The 19,234-nt window shown below is 39.6% G+C and overlaps 1 protein-coding gene across 5 annotated transcripts in view; it reads left to right on the forward strand.

The window, feature by feature from the left end:
- Positions 1-19,234, forward strand: part of FGF12 (fibroblast growth factor 12) — a 596,324-nt gene that overhangs the window by 308,029 nt on the left and 269,061 nt on the right. Inside the window, exon 1 of one of the 5 annotated variants that reach the window (XM_089330848.1) lies at positions 18,998-19,108. The exons of the other annotated variants lie outside the window; for them this stretch is intronic. The gene's annotated coding sequence lies outside the window, so the exon portion shown is untranslated. Of the gene's footprint in view, positions 1-18,997; positions 19,109-19,234 lie in introns of those variants that run through there. 5 annotated transcript variants of the gene reach the window in all.

A 19,234-nucleotide genomic window follows, 5' to 3' on the forward strand; every position in this document is an offset into this window, starting at 1 on the left:
CTGTTTTTCATCCATTTAGTGTTCATCTTGGCTGGGAGACTCCTGGCTGGTGACTTCATTTAGCTAGAATGTCACGGTAACAATTTGGCAGAGATATCACACGACCTGTAAAGACATTCCCAGTGCAGAGACACCATGCCTGTACCTGTATACCACAGACTAAAGCTTGTTCTGAAGCTTAGCTTAGGAGAATGGGAGTGTGGGGTACAGAAGAGCTTTCTGGGAAGATGGCAGTATGCTATTACCGTTACTAACAAAGCCAAATAATTAATCTGTTGATTTGCTGTCAGCAACTGCGATTCACATAGCATGAGATGAGCCTATTTATAGAGAGATAGCACCATCTATGTCTTAATTCCAGAGAGGTTTCTTCAGCTGGATTTGGAGGAAGTTACTAAATACCAAAAGGAAAAACTGTTCAAGAGAATCTGTTTTATACAGGCACTTTGATGTTCACTTAATATTTGAGTTATTCCTGAAGCCACGAGCCTTTCTAAGTCATATGGTTAGGAACTGAAAACTGTGTCACAAGTGTGGACTAGTGAAATGCAGTAAATTGTCCTGATAAAGAGCTCCCACTCTGGGTTCCTACCATGGAGACACATGTTCCATTGACCAGGCTTTCTAGAGAGCGAGCTGAACCAGGGAGGCTAAGTCAGGTACTCAATGGGGAATGCCAGGATTGTAGTTCTCATTTCTGGGCTGTCGCATTTCCTCTTGAATTTTTTTTTTCCTTTGCTCGCTGAGTTCTGATATGTATAAAGTTGAAATTTTACAGACAGTGGATATCCTGTGTTTACAATCATGGTAACACAGAATGAAACCATGGAAACTGGTAGGACCTATACCACACAGTTCTAGGGTCAGCGTGCACATTGGATGGTTTATGAATGCCATGTCTGGAGTATAAAGTGGTGGTGTACCCTGGGGTTTTGCTGCACAAACCTTGCTAATACAGATGAGAAATCCTAGCACCTTAGCAACATTGTGGTTTATGTGAGGAAATACAGGGAGACTGTGGCAGAATTAAGACTCTAACCAGAATCTGTTGGTTTTCTGTCTGCACTCTTTGCAATATGACATAGAAAAAAGTGGTGTGAAGAAAAACTGGATGTCATCTGTGTAAGCATGGGAATAGATTTTAGGAATGTGTGAGTGTTTACCATTTGGGGTTGATATTACTATTGTGTCATTATTATTTTATAATCAGAACAGAAATAGTGTAGAATAGAGAAGATAACTTGTAGAAGATGGCACAGGCAGTCCAGAAATAGTTAGCCCCTTAGGCACTGTGTGGGCTGTAGCTCTTTGGAAATGAAACACTGGAGACCCTGAAATGGCAAGTTGGCTGAGGTGCTCTTTCTATTAAACGAAGGATCATTCTTGTGCTTATTATTTGAGTCATTTTTTATGTGTGAAATATCTATATGAACCAGGCCAGAACAGTTGCTTGAATGTTGATTATTTAATTTGCTATATGTAGGCTGTTACTACATTCATATGAGTCACGTGGCTTATTCATTTCCTACAGAGAAACTCCTTAACAAGTGATTGAGTCCAAAATGATTGATGTTTTTGCCTTAGAAGTTATGTTGATTATGAGTGGAATTGGTCATGGAGAGAACGATGTTTATAGAATCTGACCATGTCTGAGTGGCTGTGAACCTTGGAGGTCATACAGTATCAAATGAGAAGTGTGAAATGAGAAAACAAGAAGTTCAGAGTAGTTAGATACACTAAGTTTATGCGTTTTCAGTGATTTTGGTGTTTTTATTATTTTTCCACATAGTTCGTTTAGTTCCTTCTCTTAAACTATAACAATAAAAATTATCAATTGGAAGTTTTATGTAACTTAACTATGTGGTTTTATGCGGTTTTATATGCCCTTCATCTAAAATCATGAGATAGGATAACAATATTAGGTGATAAATCAAATAAGTGATTTTGATTTTACTATTTTTTTGAGTTTCAATGTTTTTATTTTTCTGAATCCTTCTTTCTGAAAATTGTGGTCATTCAAAATATTTCAGTATTCTTCCATCTTGCTTTGGTAACTTTATAGTATTTATCAGTATTTTCATTCAACATTTTACTATCAAATATATTCTTGATGTAGAGGAAGAAAACATCACAGAAAGTAGAAACTTCAAGAAGAAATAGAATAGCAAAAGTGAAAGAATACTTAACTGTGGTGACCTATGGAATATGTTTGATTCTTATAAATTGAAATGATTTGGGGCAATACATAGATCAAGAATAGATTCTTATGACAAGTGATATTTTACTTTTATGGAAAGTACTTTGATTGTATTTTCTCTTTTAAGAGTATGACTCATGTCGGAACTACAAAATCAGGCTAATTAAATGATATTTGGCTTGATGTTTGTTAAAAAGAATAAAGAAAAACAGCTTTTCTTTTCACAAACCCACCCTAGGGTTTAAGCTGATATTTTGTATGTATTTTTTAAATCCTGTTTTCTGTATAATCCTACATCCTCATCAACAAATTATAAAACCATTGTAAGAACATTTTGAAATAGCAAGTACTGTGATCTCTTGATTTCTTTCATCCCACAGAGATCTCATCAAGCCATAACTCAGAATTAAGTCTTTAAAGATTTAATGAAGTTGATATTCTTGAACAGGGTTGGAAAAACAATTTGCAGGAAATGAGGCATTCTCTACCTTTAAGAAAGCAATAGGAATATTTTTGGAAGATCTTTGGAAACTAAAGTTCTGTCTCATAAAAAAAGTTCTGAGTTTCCTAGCATAAGACTGCATTGCTTGGCTGGCGCCGTGGCTCAATAGGCTAATCCTCCGCCTGCGGCGCGGGCACACGGGGTTCTAGTCCCGGTCGGGGCGCCGGATTCTTTCCCGGTTGCCCCTCTTCCAGTCCAGCTCTCTGTTGTGGCCCGGGAGTGCAGTGGAGGATGGCCCAAGTGCTTGGGCCCTGCACCCGCAAGGGAGACCAGGAGAAGCACCTGGCTCCTGGCTTCTGATCAGCGCAGTGCTCCGGCCATAGTGCGCCAGCCGCAGCAGCCATTAGGGGGTAAACCAACGGAAAAGGAAGACCTTTCTCTCTGTCTGTCTCTCTCTCACTGTCCACTCTACCTGTCAAAAAAAAAAAAAAAAAAAGACTGAATTGCTTAATTCTTGGTGAAAGCTATTTGTACATGTATATTATAGTGTGGATTTGTTCTGGGAAATTTGTTAATAGTGATAAATTTTGCTTGTCTATTCCTTGATTGTTTATCATAGTATGTATTTGCTATTGTCTGTTCCTCCAGGAATTACTATAGATTTTATAAGGACTTTCAAAAATAGCCTTATTAGACTTAGGGGACCCACAATGTGCTATGTTTGGGATTTTATCTAATGGATTACCCAAGGAGTTGCATGCTTTTCTTGTGGTCCAGAGGAAGGTGTAGCACATCTACATAATCCTGATTTGGACATTTTCCAAAATGACTATAAGTTAATCATTATAATAAAAACATTTTGGGAATAACAACTAACCACTATAACCTTAGGATTTACAGGTACATTAACAGGGAACTAGACAGGAAATGGAATAGTCAGGACCCTAACTAATGCACTGATATGCAAGTGTCCCAGGTGCTGGGTTTATCCTCTGGCCACAATTCCCACCCCACATTATCTGCTGTCTTTATCTACCATCGTGCTCAGCTAAGAAACCATGAATCTAAATAATTGTCTTTGAACACAAAACTATTATTGGGAGGGATCTGATGAAGAATTCAAGAAATGTTGAACATGATGGCACACTATGCTCTGATCTGGGTATGAATCAGAGTTCCTAGGTAAGAGTGAAATGGAAAAGCTGATGGAGATCTCTAGGCCAGTACTGAAGAAGCAGTCCTGAGGCTGTGTTGTTATGTGTTGGGAACCTGGCTGGGATAGCCTTCTCTGCCTGCCAGGAGCCTCAGAGGATCAGGAGATGCCACTTGGGACACCTAAGGGACCTGCTGGGAGACATGGGCCCAGAGAGGCAAACTTTCTTGACTGTAAACATAAACAGTTGCTTCAGATGTTTTCAACAGTAGAGAGGTTAATCCCAAGTTCAGCAGAGCCCAGTTGTATTTTTTTTTCTTTTAAGTTACCATGCAGGAGACAGGATAATACAGTGATAAAGCACGTGGACTTTTGAGTAGGAACTTAATTAGAATTCTGGATATATTATTTACAAGAATATTGAGCAAGTTGCTTTTCTTTTTTCTTTTTTTTTTTTTTTGCTGTTTTTAAAAGATTTATTTGTTTATTTGAAAGGCAGAGTGACAGAGAGAGGGAGACACACACACACACACACACACACACACACACACACACAGATCTTCCAGCCATTGCTTCACTCTCCAAATGGCCCCAGTAGTTCTGGGCTGGGCCAGGATGTTGCCAGGAATCCCGAGTTCCATCTATGTTCCTCACATGTGTGCCAGGGGCCCAAGAGCTTAGATCATCTTCTGCTTTCTCTTACCAGGGAGCTGGACCAGAAGCAGAGCAGCTGGACTTGAATGGGTCCTCTGATATGAGTTGCTGGGGATGCAAGTGGCGGCTTACCCCACATGCCACCATGCTAGCCCCAAGCAAGTTTCTTAATATCTTTGAGCCTCAGCTTGGTGATTAGTAAAATGAAAATGTTATCTCTATTATTTGATTAGGAAAGGCCTTTCTGAGTGGGAATCATGTAAGCTGACCTTTAAAGGGTGAGACTGTCAAGGAAAGACAGAAGAACATTCCAGACAGAACAGAACAGCTCCTGTGAAGGTTGCCATGTGATGGATGGAACTCAGTGCCTTTGTGGATGCTAAACTAGAGCTAAAGCAATGAGAACCAGGGGAGAGGGATTCAGGTGGTGCTGGAAAACCTGGCAAGCGCTGAATTGTGCAGGGCCTGAAAACCTCGGGAGGGATTTTGTATTTTAATCTAGGATCCAAAGAAGGGTCCTCAATAGGGGTGACATGATGTGACTTGCATGTTTAAATGAGCCCTCTGGCTTTCAGGAAGAGAATGGATTGCAAGGGAGCTAGAGTGGAAGCAAAGGAACAAGAAGGAGACTAGGGTGTTAAGTCTGGGCCAGTGGTTCTCAAAGCGTGGTGCAGAGGCTCTGGGAGCTCCTTTATGATCTTTCAGTTGGCCCACGTGGTTGAAACTATTTCATAAAAATGTTTCATCATAATACTACTTTTTTGCCTTTTTCACTAATTCCATTATGAGTGTCCAGTGGAGTTTTCCAGAGACTAGTTCTCTATCCAGTCATCTGAAAAGATATGAAAAGTGTCCTCCCTTTATAACCATCTTTGTATGTGAGGCCAGATTGAACACAGAAGCAGATTTGAGATTCCAGCTGAATTCTATTGAGTAGACATTAGGAGGTTTGCAAATGTTTTTATTAACTAGTCTTTATGATAATTTTTGATTTGTTTTGGAAAATGTAGTTATATTAAAGCACACTATGTTAGCATTATTAGGCTTATTGCTGTTTTTCTTAATAAATAGCTGACAATTTTTGTTGTTAATTTTTTTTTTATTTTTATTTTTTGCCAGGCGGAGTTAGACAGTGAGAGAGAGAGAGAGAGACAGAGTTATAGACAGTGAGAGAGAGACAGAGAGAAAGGTCTTCCTTCCATTAGCCTAGTGAGCTACGGCGCCGGCCCTGTTGTTAATTTCTAAATACAGTAAATGTTGAGAGATTTAAGCCACATAAAAAAAAAAAAAACCTGTTTGCGGTACTCAATAATTTTTAGGCGTGTGAAAAATGCCCTGATAATACAAGGTTTGAGAACCATTGGTCTAAACTATAGATTGAAATGAAATGATGAGGTTACCATGGATATGAAAAAAGTAGGTGGGGAACCTGATAAACGGTAAATGATGAGTCCAGAGAGGAAGGTGCTTGGGTGATTACTGGCTGAGTAATTCAAGAGTGAACTGTACCTTTGCTGATACACAGGAGTGCTGGCAGAGGGACAGACTTGAAATGGGTCAAATGTTATAATTGCCAAATTATGGAGTACTAAGGTAAAAAATGAAGCATTATTTATTTATTGTTTACTAGTTTTACATAGTTAAAATGAATATCCTTAGTATCCATTTATAGGGCTGTCTAATTTATTCTTAACTCTCAAGGCAGTGCTTGAGGATACTCATCCTATTCCATCAGTCAAGAGCTACTACCAAAAAAAAAAAAAAAAAAAAAAAAACAAAACCAAACCAGCTACTATCTTACAAGGGCAAGCCTATAAACAAATACATGAGTACTTTGAAAAGTTCATTAAAAATGAAGTTAAATGCCTTTATTTTGTTGAAATAATTTTTTAAATATATGCATCATTTTTTCATAATATACATTTTCCATTACCTTTTCGAAACCCCCTCACATGAATGAATTTCAAAAATTTTTTACACCAAAATAACAGCTTACCTTTTAATTTCATTTTCCATGAACTTTTTGAAGGACTCTTATACATAGTAGGCAGACACAAACATGAGTAATAAGAGAGGTAGAAAACATTACATTTTTTTTTCATTATTTTGAAGTTGAAACAAAATATTTGGCATTTAACAAGCTGTCAAAGACGTTTGAACTAGTGTTGACCTAAATATACATGTTTTAAAAATTGTGGAACAGTGATGCCTATATAGATTTCATAGGTAACTTTTGTTCAAATTTATTGGTCTTTACATAGGCAAGTGACTTCAAAAAGATGTTTTTAAAGTTCTTATGTGTCTGCCTCTTGGTAGTCATTTGATTACTTTGCAGTATTTACATATCCCCAATTTTTCTGCTGCTAATCGTTAATGCCTCTTAGTTGGAGTTTGATTATATGCAGTCTTTTCTTAATCATGTATCAGTGGCCAATAGAGAGAGTCCTAAGGTCAAAGGCCGAACATGGGACAAATGGGATCTGTACGTCAAACCACAAAATATTAAAGCTTGATATTTTTACAGGCCAGTGGTGCTGTCCTCTCTACCTATACAGTGATATCAACTGGGAGTTTTAAAAACGTACTAATAACATACTCAGAATGTCTGATTCAGTGGTCCCAGGAATCATTCATTGGTTTTATTTTATTTTATTTTTTATTTTTATTTTTATTTTTTTTATTTTGACAGGCAGAGTGGACAGTGAGAGAGAGAGACAGAGAGAAAGGTCTTCCTTTGCCGTTGGTTCACCTTCCAATGGCCGCCGCGGCCAGCGCGCTGTGGCCGGCGCACCGCACTGATCCGATAGCAGGAGCCAGGTGCTTCTCCTGGTCTCCGTGGGGTGCAGAGCCCAAGTACTTGGGCCATCCTCCACTGCACTCCCGGGCCACAACAGAGAGCTGGACTGGAAGAGGGGCAACCGGGACAGAATCCGGCGCCCCGACTGGGACTAGAACCCCGTGTTGCTGGCGCCGCAAGGCGGAGGATTAGCCTAGTGAACCGCGGCGCCGGCAGTTTTATTTTGTAACCCCCTAGGTGAATGTAATACACAGCTATGATTCACAACCACTAATGAATTCCAATCCCTTCATTTCATACCTTGTGGTCCTTAAACCAAAAATGTATTTATTAATGTCTGTAGGAGACAATTATGATGGCTGCCTACAGATTTTGTATACTAAACTTATCTTTTTTTTTTTTTTTTTTTTTTTTTTTTTGACAGGCAGAGTGGACAGTGAGAGAGAGAGACAGAGAGAGAAAGGTCTTCCTTTTGCCGTTGGTTCACTCTCCAATGGCCGCCGCTGCAGCCGGCGCACCGCGCTGATCCTGGCAGGAGCCAGGAGCCAGGTGCTTTTCCTGGTCTCCCATGGGGTGCAGGGCCCAAGCACCTGGGCCATCCTCCACTGCACTCCCTGGCCATAGCAGAGAGCTGGCCTGGAAGAGGGGCAACCGGGACAGAATCCGGCGCCCCAACCGGGACTAGAACCCGGTGTGCCGGCGCCGCAAGGTGGAGGATTAGCCTATTGAGCCACGGCGCCGGCTTAAACTTATCTTTAAAATACTTTTTCTTCATTTATTTATTTAAAAGGCAGAGATAGAGAGAAAGAAAAAGTGACAGACAGAGACCTCTCATCTTCTGGTTCACTCCCCAAATGCCTACAGCTGCTAGGGATGGGCCAGGTTGAAGCCAGGAGCCAGGAATATGCTTCAGGTCTCACAGGTGGGTAGCGTGAAGCAATTTCTTGACCAGTTACCAGCTGCCTTACAGGGAATCTGTAACTCAAGAATCTGAGAATCAGGAATCTGAACTCAAAAGCAGAGCCAGGATTGAAACCCAGCAAGTTTGATATCAGACATGGGCTTCTTAACTGCCATTGCAAACATTTACCTCTAATTTTAATGATAATGATGATCCCTTTTATGTTAGCCCATTCAGGCTGCTGTAACATGTTGCTATAGATTGGGTACTTAATACACAATAGAAATGCATTTCTCACAGTTCTACAGGCTGGCAAATTCAATATCAAGGTACTAAAAGAATTGGTGTCTGGTAAGAGCCCACTTCCTGGTTCGTAGATGGTGGTCTTGCTGCTTTCTCACATAGCAGAAGGGACACAGGGACTCTGAGTCTTGTTCATAAAGGCGCTGATCAGCAGAACCCTCAGGACCCAATTATCCCCTACAGACCTCATCTTCTATTATCATCACCTTGAAGGATTTCAACATATGAATTTGAGGGGGAGGGCCGTGATCATCCACTCAGTAGCATATCTTCCTTTTGCTTTTTGTTGACTCATTCGGGTATATAATAGCATCCCCAAACTGAGCTGTGTTATGCATTCTCCTGAGGAGGATGTGAGACCTCAGTTCAGGACTTCGGCTCTGCTCAGCACCGGCTTCTCCATTGCTAGCATGGTGTCAGTGCCACTGTGCTGCTTCAGCTGTGGTTAATCAATGAGCGAATGACACACCAGTTGACTGAACAAGCATCAGAGGGAGAGGGATTCTGAAGTTGGGGTCTTGACTTCCAATAAAAGGCTACTGAGGGTCTGCTCTCCTATTACTTCCCAATTTCTTATGTCTGGTTAGAATTAGATTCTGAATTTGAACTCAGGTTTGCTTTTCCTGATCTATTTTCTTTCAGCTCTGCCAGTGCTGGAAATGAACCTCAGTTTTCTTCCTTGAAAAACAGGGGAGCTTTATTTAAGGAAATGTCAGGACATTTTTACCTTGAAAGCCCATTAACTACCGTTCCCTTTCCCCCAGGATAAGTACTCATGGCTGAAACCAGGAAGCAAATGTACTCCCTGCTTCTTACTTAGACAGGAAGGATGAAAATTCTATGTTTTTGATGTTCCAATGTGCTTACCCTAGTTTAATAACCTGTAATGCAGTAGTAAACACCTTTGTCTACAATATCTGTATTTCTTTTGACCTCAGTTTAGGTTTGTTTTGTTCCTTCAAGGATTGGGAATTAAATCCAGTGAGCTGCAGAATTTTAGATTTTTTAACAGCTAAGGTCAAAAGAAGGATTGAAATGTAGTATAAAAAAGATCTATAAAAAACTGTGATAAATAAGTTTTTAAAAAGGGAAAATAACAGGTAAGAATTTCCAGAAGACATTTTTTAATTGCATTCTTGACTTAAGTGTTGAATCTAAATTTTGGAAATTCAAAATATAAGCCAGATCACCTTCACAGTGTCCTCAAATCAGATTGTAGTTCTTCAATAATTAAGAACCAGAGGCAGACTTTAAATAAGCACCACATTAGGGATCCATATTCATATTGCTTAGCTTAGCCAAGGTGTCTGATTCTGTGTTCAAACAAATAGCTCTAGCTGAGCTGTACACATTACATCTATTCAGTATATGATACTGTGTTTAAGAAAGGAAAGGCACCGAAAATCACCCAAAGAGGTTGGAACAGAAAGTGTTCACCCAGATCTAAGTAATTAAAAAATGCAAAAAAATAGAGGATCTCAAATGCTAAAGAACCCAGGTTTCTCACTGTGGAACCAGTTAAAGCTGTTTCTATCACACTTTATTGCTTCAAAGGAGGACTGTGGTGGATCTTCACAATCAGGATTATGGAAAGGTAATAATCTAGAAGCTCAGAATTCTGGGAAAGGAAGTCACATTAAGTACAGTCCAACATCCTCTGTACTCTTCTCATGGGATAGCCCTCTGAGACACTGGGGTTTTACTTCCCCTTCAGAAAACTAGAAAGGGTTCCCAGTTGCCCTCTTGCCACCCTTGTCTTTTCATGATAGCCTGGGCCATATTTCTGTGAAGCTTTTGCTCAAGAAAGGAGTTAGCAGCATGGGGGCTGGGCCACCTCCACATTCCACAGCTCTGATTTGCAACCAGTCTGTAGCCTCCTTCTCTCCTCTTACAGGTAGGTGTGAGAAAATCAGGGACAAGAAGAAGGCTTGCTTTGACCTGTGCTTTGCCTAGCATTTCCATAAGATTCCCTTCTTTGAAGCGTACTTGAGCTGTGTTTTCTGGATTATCATACAGCTTGTTGGATTGAAGTGCCTTTCATCTGATTCTGCAAAAGAGGGCCACCATCTTGGTTGGGAGCCTGTCTCTTCAGGGAATTTTGCAGGCCAGTAAAGATGGAGATTCTTTGATCCTGACTCATATTATTTTCAGCTAACACTGCTGTCCTGATGTTTGTCTTTTTCATGCTAAAAGCCATATTCAGTCTGAAGCTGATTACCTTTGTACTCATATCCGAGAGGGTTGGGGAGCAGCAAACTTCATGCTCAGGGTTCATTATTTGAAATCAGGCAAATGTCTGAAATTCTGATTAAAGATTCTTCTTGGGATTGGCACTTTGGTTAGGACCTTTGTCTCAGAAAATTATTTATTCTGCACATGAGGATGTATATCTTGTAACATCGGCCCTGGGAGGTCTATGTAGTAAGATATACAACTGGATGATGGGTTTAAATGGGAAAGTGTGAGAGTTTGTGATAAACAACCCACCCAACACATGGAAGAGGGGACTGAGACCCATACTGGGTAATAACTATTGTCAAATTATATCGCCAGACCACTGTTGAGTATTTTGTGTTATGTGTTTAGTAATGGGATATAGAAATAATGAAAACAACCCTGTTTTTTCTTGCAGGGCAACGGTAGTGTGAGATTTGCTAACTCTGACCAGATTTTCATTATCTGTGTCCCAAGTTGTAGTTTTGCTATGCTTTTTTTGGGGGTCAGTTTCTCTTTTAATGTTAATATTTCAGGAAGCTAATAATTTTTAATTCAACAAATAGCTATAATCTGTCCTTTAGTATGCTTATGCAGTTCAAGGCCTAGCTCAAAGCAAATGTCTTTATTACTATACAATCAGTACTACTAGGCTGTGCAATCAGGGTTCTTTGTCCAGGCGCCCCCTGCCTCCCACTGCTATAGCCTACCCTAACCTTCTTGACACTCACTGAACATTTATTGCATCTATTTAGGTTCCTTCAGTTTATAGGTTGTTTCTTTTATTCTCCATGAGATATATCATTAATTTTCACACCTAACCTTCACTTATCCAGACACAAGCCCTCATTTTATCCACCCTGCTACAATCCTGGCCTTTATTTGAAGTCCAGCTCAAGTTCCATCCTTTTTTGCCAAAGTCTTCTCAGATACTGCCAGGTAGAATGAATCACTGCCTGTCTCAGGCTTTGTGCCTTTATTATTTGCAATTTAGTCTGTCTTGGCTTGTAATTACTGTCTAAGTACCTGTTTCTGCCACTGGAGTGTGAGTTCCTGGAGGACAAGAGCAATGCCACTTCCATGCTTTTTTTTTTTTTTTATAGTAAGTGGTCCCAGTGAACTCAGCAAAATGAAATTAGTGCCATTGGTGATGAACATGTGCACGACATTGGAAATCTATGAGAATTTCTGTACAAATGTGAAAATGCTAGCAAGAGAAGAAATTAGAATTTTAGGTTTAATTAATTTCTCTTCATTTGGTGTTAAAACACAAAAATATCATTGGTTGATTTTCATCTGATATACAACTATTATATTAATGTTTAGAACCCTGTGTCTTTGGTTTGTCTACAGCACAGTTCCTAATTGCATCCCTGTTTCACTCAGTGTGTACTTTTCCAAGTAGCATTAGACCTTTCCGCTTTCTGAGCAGAGTGAAGAGGGCAGTCTCTATGGCTGTGCTAATACAGGGAGCATCTTTATACTAATTTATGTCTTTACTCCAGAAACCTAGGGGAAGTGAATCATGTAGTCAGTTTGGAAAAGGACCCTTCTCTGTTTTGACTGGATTTGGTTTCTTAATCTTGAGTTAATAAGAAATAACCTATACCATTGATTTAAAATGTAGTCATGCGTGGTCCTTACTTTACAGTTGAGACCAACAAAGTCATTTTAGTGTGCAGCACCCGTGAGGGAACATGTTCACTCAGGTTTTGCTTTCCTTGGTGAAGCTCTAAGTGATGGGGGAATACAGTATTGATTGGGTCTAATGAAAAAGCTTCTTTCTGTCAACTCTTTATTACTTCATTGGCTTTTCTTCTTTTCTCTTACTCTTAAATCTATTGATAGCTGCATTAAGTAAGTCTTCTGTGTATGCCACAGACTTCTGTGTTTATTCTTTGGCTTGGTTTGAAATCCAGTGGGTTTTTCTTTTTCTTTTTTTTTTTTAAGAAGCTATGGATAAAAGGCTTTGATTCAGTCTAAGGCAAGACAGTGTCATAGAAATGACACTGGACCAAGAGTTAGAGTCCTTATGACCTTGAGGGAGTCCTTTCACTTTAGCTTAGCATCCTCATTTTCAGAATAAAGGGATACAATCATGTGGTTTCTGAAGTCTCTTTGAGTTTGATCATTCTTGCTATATATTTGTGGTGTTAATACTCATATAGATTAGCTGGAAGGATTCTAAGATATAATATCATATAAAAGAAAATAGTTTAGAGATTGATGCTGTGGTGCAGCAGGTTAAGCCTCCACATGCAGTACCGGCATCCCATATGGGCACAGGTTCAAGTCCTGGCTGTTCCACTTCCAAACCAGCTCCCTGCTTATGCACCTGAGAAAGATCAGAAGATAGCCCAAGTCCCTGGCCCCTGCAACCCATGAGGAAGACCCAGATAAAGTACCTGGCTCCTGGCTTTGGCCTGGCCCAGCTTTGGTCATTGTGGCCATCTGAGGAGTAAACCAGTAGATGGAAGATCTCTCTCTGTTTCTCCTTTTCTCTCTATAACTCTGTCTTTCAAGTAAATAAATAAATCTTTAAAAAAGAAAATAGCTTAATTATGTGTTTGATATGGAGTTCTGGAAGATTTGACATGCATGTTAAATGGCATAGTAGAAATCAGCAAATGTATTTTTGTTTAACTGCTCTCTTCTATATTATTTATTTATTTTTAGATTCCAGAACAGAATTTGACAAACTTAACAAATTGACTGTATTTCTAAATTGTCTTTGTATTTTTATTTTTGTTTCTAGTATTCTATCAGGCTTTGAAGATACATCTGTCATCTAACTTTGAACCTTAGCACTGAAGAGATTTAATGAAACAATTGAACCAGTATTTGATCTAATGGGAAAATATGTTTATTTATATTCTAGCATAGTCTCAAAGAGTAGATTGTACACATGAAAAACAAACAGGAAAAGGACTTTGTGATATTGAGTGAAAATTGGAGACTCATTTCTGAATAAGCTAATGTGGACCCATTATATTCAGGACAGTTGTGAATCAAGCAGTGGAAATTTGGTAAAGTATAGGATATCACAGGAGTTGGAATGGTAGAATAGAGAGAAGAAATGCCTTAATTTTTGTGTTGCTGGGTTTTTCAAATGCTGGGATACATGTTTTAGATATATTTTTTTAACTAGGAATTCAATTAGAAAAGGAAGAAATCAATATTTAATTGGACATCAGATGTGGCATTCTCCCATCATTACATTTAATATTATTAATGCTAAAGTTTAATTGTGCTCATTAGTGATATTATTAGAAGACTTAGAATGGAAGAGTGTAATTAAGAGTTTCATTTATATATATTACTCATATTATGTGTTCCCATAGGTGTTATTGTTATTTGACCTTTTCTTCTTCTTTTTATTTTTTGCATTTGATTATCTGTACAGTATGATTATAATAGACATAGGAAATTCAAGTTTATTTTTTGAACCATTGACCATGTTATTTAACCAAAAAATTAGCTTGGCCTTCTCTCTGAATTTAAGTCTGACCCAAAGTCAGTTTTAACCATTCCATGAGAAGAGCTCTTTTTTGTTTCTGAAGAGAATGTCATAGCAATCAGCAGAGGCTACCTCATATTGTAGTTTCATAGTGTTTGCCAAATATGAGAAATATTTAGAGAAACAATAGGATGGCTCTTATCCATTATTTCTTCCTATGTGGCTATGAGCTGAGAATAAACGTAGGATTCTGTTAAATCACTGGGCGGCTTAAGTACTGATTGGAACATGTTTTTAATAAAATAATTTCTTGAGTTGGGTCCTTATGTGGAACATGGCTGTTCATCTGTTTTGTTCCAAGAGACAGAGCCTAGCATATGGCTTGACTCATAGATGTCACATAAAATGTATTTGTTCATTTAATAATCTTATCTGTGCTAGAAGCCTAGCAGAACCAAGTAAATACAAATTAGTATTCCTGGTGGAGAGGGAGAGTAGGAAGCACTCAACAGTGCTCCGTGAGCACATATGAGTATAGTCATCTTCTTGTACACTCTCGTCTTTTGGGGAGTTTGAGTTTCTCTGATGACATTTTCTGATTCAGCTCTATCCCTCACATTGGCAGAATTAAAAGCAAAATTTGGGGGCCAGCGCCGTGGCTCACTTGGTTAATCCTCCACTTTCGGCGCCAGCATCCCATATGGGCACTGGGTTCTAGTCCCATTTGCTCCTCTTCCAGTCCAGCTCTCTGCTGTGGCCCAGGAGGGCAGTGGAGGATGGCCCAAGTGCTTGAGTCCTGCCCCCGCATAGGAGACCAGGAAGAATCTCCTGGCTTTGGATCAGCCCAGTGCCAGCCATGGCGGCCATTTGGGGAGTGAACCAACGGAAGGAAGAGCTTTCTCTTTGTCTCTCTCTCTCTCACTGTCTGTAACTCTGCCTTTCAAAACAAACAAACAAACAAAAAGAAACAAACAAAAAAAAACTGGGCAAAGAGCACAAGGGCTCTCTCCACTTTATTAAAAATAAAAAAAGCAAAATTATATTCCATTAATATGGCAATCAAAGGGTCTCCATGTTATAGGGCATTTTAAAGGTCATGTAACTTAATTGATATTTGAACTTTCTGATCACATCACCACTGTTCATTCACTTACATTTTCAACTGTTTAACAAACATACACCATCTACCTAGATTATATCTAGTACCAGAGTGTGACTCAACAGAGAAAAAGGTGTAGGTCTTTCTTTCTTTCAAGGAGATTGTGGATTAGTGGAGGCATAGAATAAATAATTTCATATGTGGACCTTACTTTACTGTTTACAATCACTAACTGTAACATGTTGTCAACTCTGATTATTACATGGTTTATTTTTCCAATGTTAATCTAAAATATGTCTGCTGGATTCTTATTTTTTTAAGAGGCAGAGAGATAGATAGACATAAATATATAGAGAGAGTAGAGAAAGAGAGAGCTATATCTGTTATCTGTGCTCATCCACCGAACATCTCTAACGAGCAGGACTTGGCTGAGCCAAAGCCAGAACCAAGAACTCAGTTCAGGTCTCCCACATGTATGGCAGAAACCCAACCACTGGAGTCATCACCTGCCACCATCCAGGGTCTGCTATGGCAAGAAGCTGGAATAAGGAACTGGAGGCAGGCATCAAACCCAGGCACTCTGATATGAGATGTGGTCAGCCCTAACAGATATTTAACCCCTAGGTCTAATGCCTACCCTAGCCTTATTAATTCATGTCTTCAGGGAAAAAAAAAAAAAAAAAAAACCCCAAACCAGAAACAAAAATAAATTAAAAAAACCCACTAACCCTCTTTCTATATAATAGGTCTTTAGATCAGTGCTTGTCAAACTTTAATGTGCATGTGAATCACCCAGGGATCTTGTTAAAGTAATGATTCTGATTCAGCAAGTCTGAAATAATCCTGGGATTTTTCTCCCAGGTGACACCAACGCTGCCAGTCTAGTGACTACCATTGAGTAGCTATGCTATAGACATGTTCAAACTATGGTACTCTACATCCCCTCATTCTCCCTCCTTATTGTGTGTCTTAACACCTTCAGTCTCTGCGTTTACTAGTTTCCCAGTTCTTTCTTATGCAGTGTTTCTCCAAGCCCTGCTGTGGAGGTGATACAGAAAAGTTAACAAACTTAGAAGCCAAAAGAAACACGATCAAGTCTTCTAAGTTTTCAGAGCCTCAATTTTCTGGCTTGAAAATCAAGACATAATATTTACTTAAGCTAAATTTGGAAAGCATTTGTTTGAGGATGGTTTTATAATACCTAAAACAACAGTGTATATAGGAGGTACCTTGACCATCCTCATTACCTACCTGTATACAAACTCAATTTGTTAGCATCATTGTAGAAGGTGCTTTTTGGAATCAAACATAATAATTCAAGTTTGGTGTGATAAACCTAGAGAATATTGCCCTCAGTCTAGATCTGAATTTGTGAGAGGTCTTCAGGAGATCACTTTATCCTTTTGCACTGTAATACTTGGTTAACTGTCCTTGCAAATGCTGTTTCTAATGTGCTCTTAGAAAAGAACTTTATAATTTCACAGTAGGGGTTTTATTATTTTTAATGTTAGCCAGACTCTTAGGATTTTCATAAGAGGTTCTTGCCTGCATTCTAAATTAGGACTCCAGTTGGTCTAGACCTCATCTGAATTGATTCAGGCATGTTCACAGGTAGATTTCACAGCATGTAAGCTCTATGCTTGACAGTCTTGCTGTGTTTAGAGTTCTGCACACATTGCTGTTCACAATTTCACTGTGACAGTCAGTGAGCTCAGGTAATGAAGGGATCGCATTTTGCTACTGCCCAAACAGTAATTCTCTTTGTCCTCCTTGTGCTCCTGCAAGTTCCTGTTCATCACTCAGGCCCACGTCCCAGGTGAAATCCCCTACCTTCTTGTTTGTGTACCCACTTACTTGGTGGATGCTTTTATCATAGCAGTTGGGCTTCTTTTTTCAAGTTATTTATTTCTTACAGTATTTGTTCTGCTAGATTGTAGACTTGTTGACAGCCAGGTCTGTGAGAACTGGCTATCTTTGTGAACATTAATGTTTGCTGCAAAATATTAAAAGTGTTCCCAGTTTTATATATTTTTCTCCTGCTAAGCATTCTCCTTGGATAAAGCCATCTGTATTGATTTTGCTTACGTTTTCTGTATTTCTTTTAATTATTTTGTATTTCTTTGAGAGGCAGGGAAGGAGGAAGGGGAAAGAAGAATGGAGTGAGAGGAAGAGAGGAGAGAGAGAGGGAGAGAGAGAGAGAGAGACTGACTCTCATCTGTGGGTTTACTCCTCCAGTATCTACTGTAACTAGGGCTGGGCTAGGCTGGAGAAGGGAGCTGGAAACTCAATCCAGGTCTTCCACTTGAGTGGCAGTGATTCAAGTACTTGAGCCATCATTTGCTGCCTCCAGGGACACTCATCAGTTGGAAGCTGGAATCAGGAGCAGAACCAGTACTCAAACCCAGTCATTCTGATACAAGGTGTGGGTTTCTTAATTGCTCAATCAAGTGTCTGCCCCTGCTCTATATTTCTGACCCAGAGATTGACATCTGAGCTCCTCATCTAAATTTCCAACTCCATGCTAGATGACCCATGCAGTTGTTGCACTGGTAACTCAAATGTAACTTCCCTCATTTTTTATATCACCCTATTTTCTTCCAGATCCCAATCTACTTTGTATCCTGAGTTCCCTGTCTGAGTGAATAGTACTCTAGTGATACTTAGTTACAGACACTTTGTTGTTTTCTGACACCAAACTTCTTGTCTGGCTAGTTGGGAACTCCTTTAGATTTAGTTCATCTCTTTAGCCTTATATACAGTCACACCCCACATCAATTTTATCTCTATTATTTTGTTTTGTTGTTTATTCACCATTTACTGACTGAGGACTTTCTGGGAACTGTAAGAGATAGTAAGATGATAAAGGCAAAGTCATTGACATCCTGTAGTTGAAAACTTTTGTTTCATATTATCCTTTTTTTTTTTTTTTAACACCCCTGCCATAATTTAGGGACTTCTTATAGCTTGAAATGTTGTAAAATCCCCTATTTGGTGTCTGATCTCCCTTTTCTTGAATCTCTGGTCATTCTTAACACAGAATTTTTAAAAACATACTATCATGCTACTTTCCTATTAAAAAAAAAAACACTTGCAAAGGTCCCCAACTGCTTACAAAAGAATCTTTAAATGGCCTTAAAATGACTGTGATCCCCTAAGATCTTGTCCCAGCCAATCTCTTTATACTCTGTCTCTCTCAGTACACTTATTCACAGCCCCCGCACTCTGAAGATGAGAAGAATTTCAATAGGTGGTAAATGTGGGTGGCAAGCACATGAACAAATAAATGAATAGAGATGGGAACTGTATGGCTGTGTGTCTCAGCAGTTTTAAAACTCAGAAATGCCCAACACAAAAAGGCTTTTCCTTATGCCTTCATTTTGGTATTTTCTCTGTAGTCTGCAGTACAGGCAGCCCCCCCCCCCCCCTTTTTTTTTTTGGACAGGCAGAGTGGACAGTGAGAGAGAGAGACAGAGAGAAAGGTCTTCCTTTGCCGTTGGTTCACCCTCCAATGGCCGTCGTGGGCAGTGTGCTGCGGCCAGCGCACCGCGCTAATCTGAAGTCAGGAGCCAGGTGCTTCTCCTGGTCTCCTGTGTTGGTGCAGGGCCCAAGAACTTGGGCCATCCTCCACTGCACTCCTGGGCCACAGCAGAGAGCTGGCCTGGAAGAGGGGCAACTGGGACAGAATCCGGCGCCCCGACCGGGACTAAAGCCTGGGGTGCTAGTGCCGCAGGCGGAGGATTAGCCTAGTGAGCCGCGGCGCCGGCCAACAGGCAGCCATTTTGGATGTGTTATGAGGAAGGAACATGTTCCATGAACTGTGATTATGACCCAGCCCAAACAGAGCTCTTTCTTTATAAACTTGGGTTACCACAGGATCTCTCTCAGTTTAGAGTAAGTATTTTAAATTTGAAATGAGAACTTTAGAGCATGATATTTAACTAGAGGAAGTTCTTTTAACTGCTGATATATTACAAATGATGATCTTAATCAGATGTGTAATATTTGTTTTACCACTTC

This window comes from Oryctolagus cuniculus, chromosome 4 (genome assembly GCF_051225735.1).
Source record: "Oryctolagus cuniculus isolate XC-2025 breed Fujian yellow rabbit chromosome 4, ASM5122573v1, whole genome shotgun sequence".
In the NCBI taxonomy this organism is placed as follows: Eukaryota; Metazoa; Chordata; class Mammalia; order Lagomorpha; family Leporidae; genus Oryctolagus; species Oryctolagus cuniculus.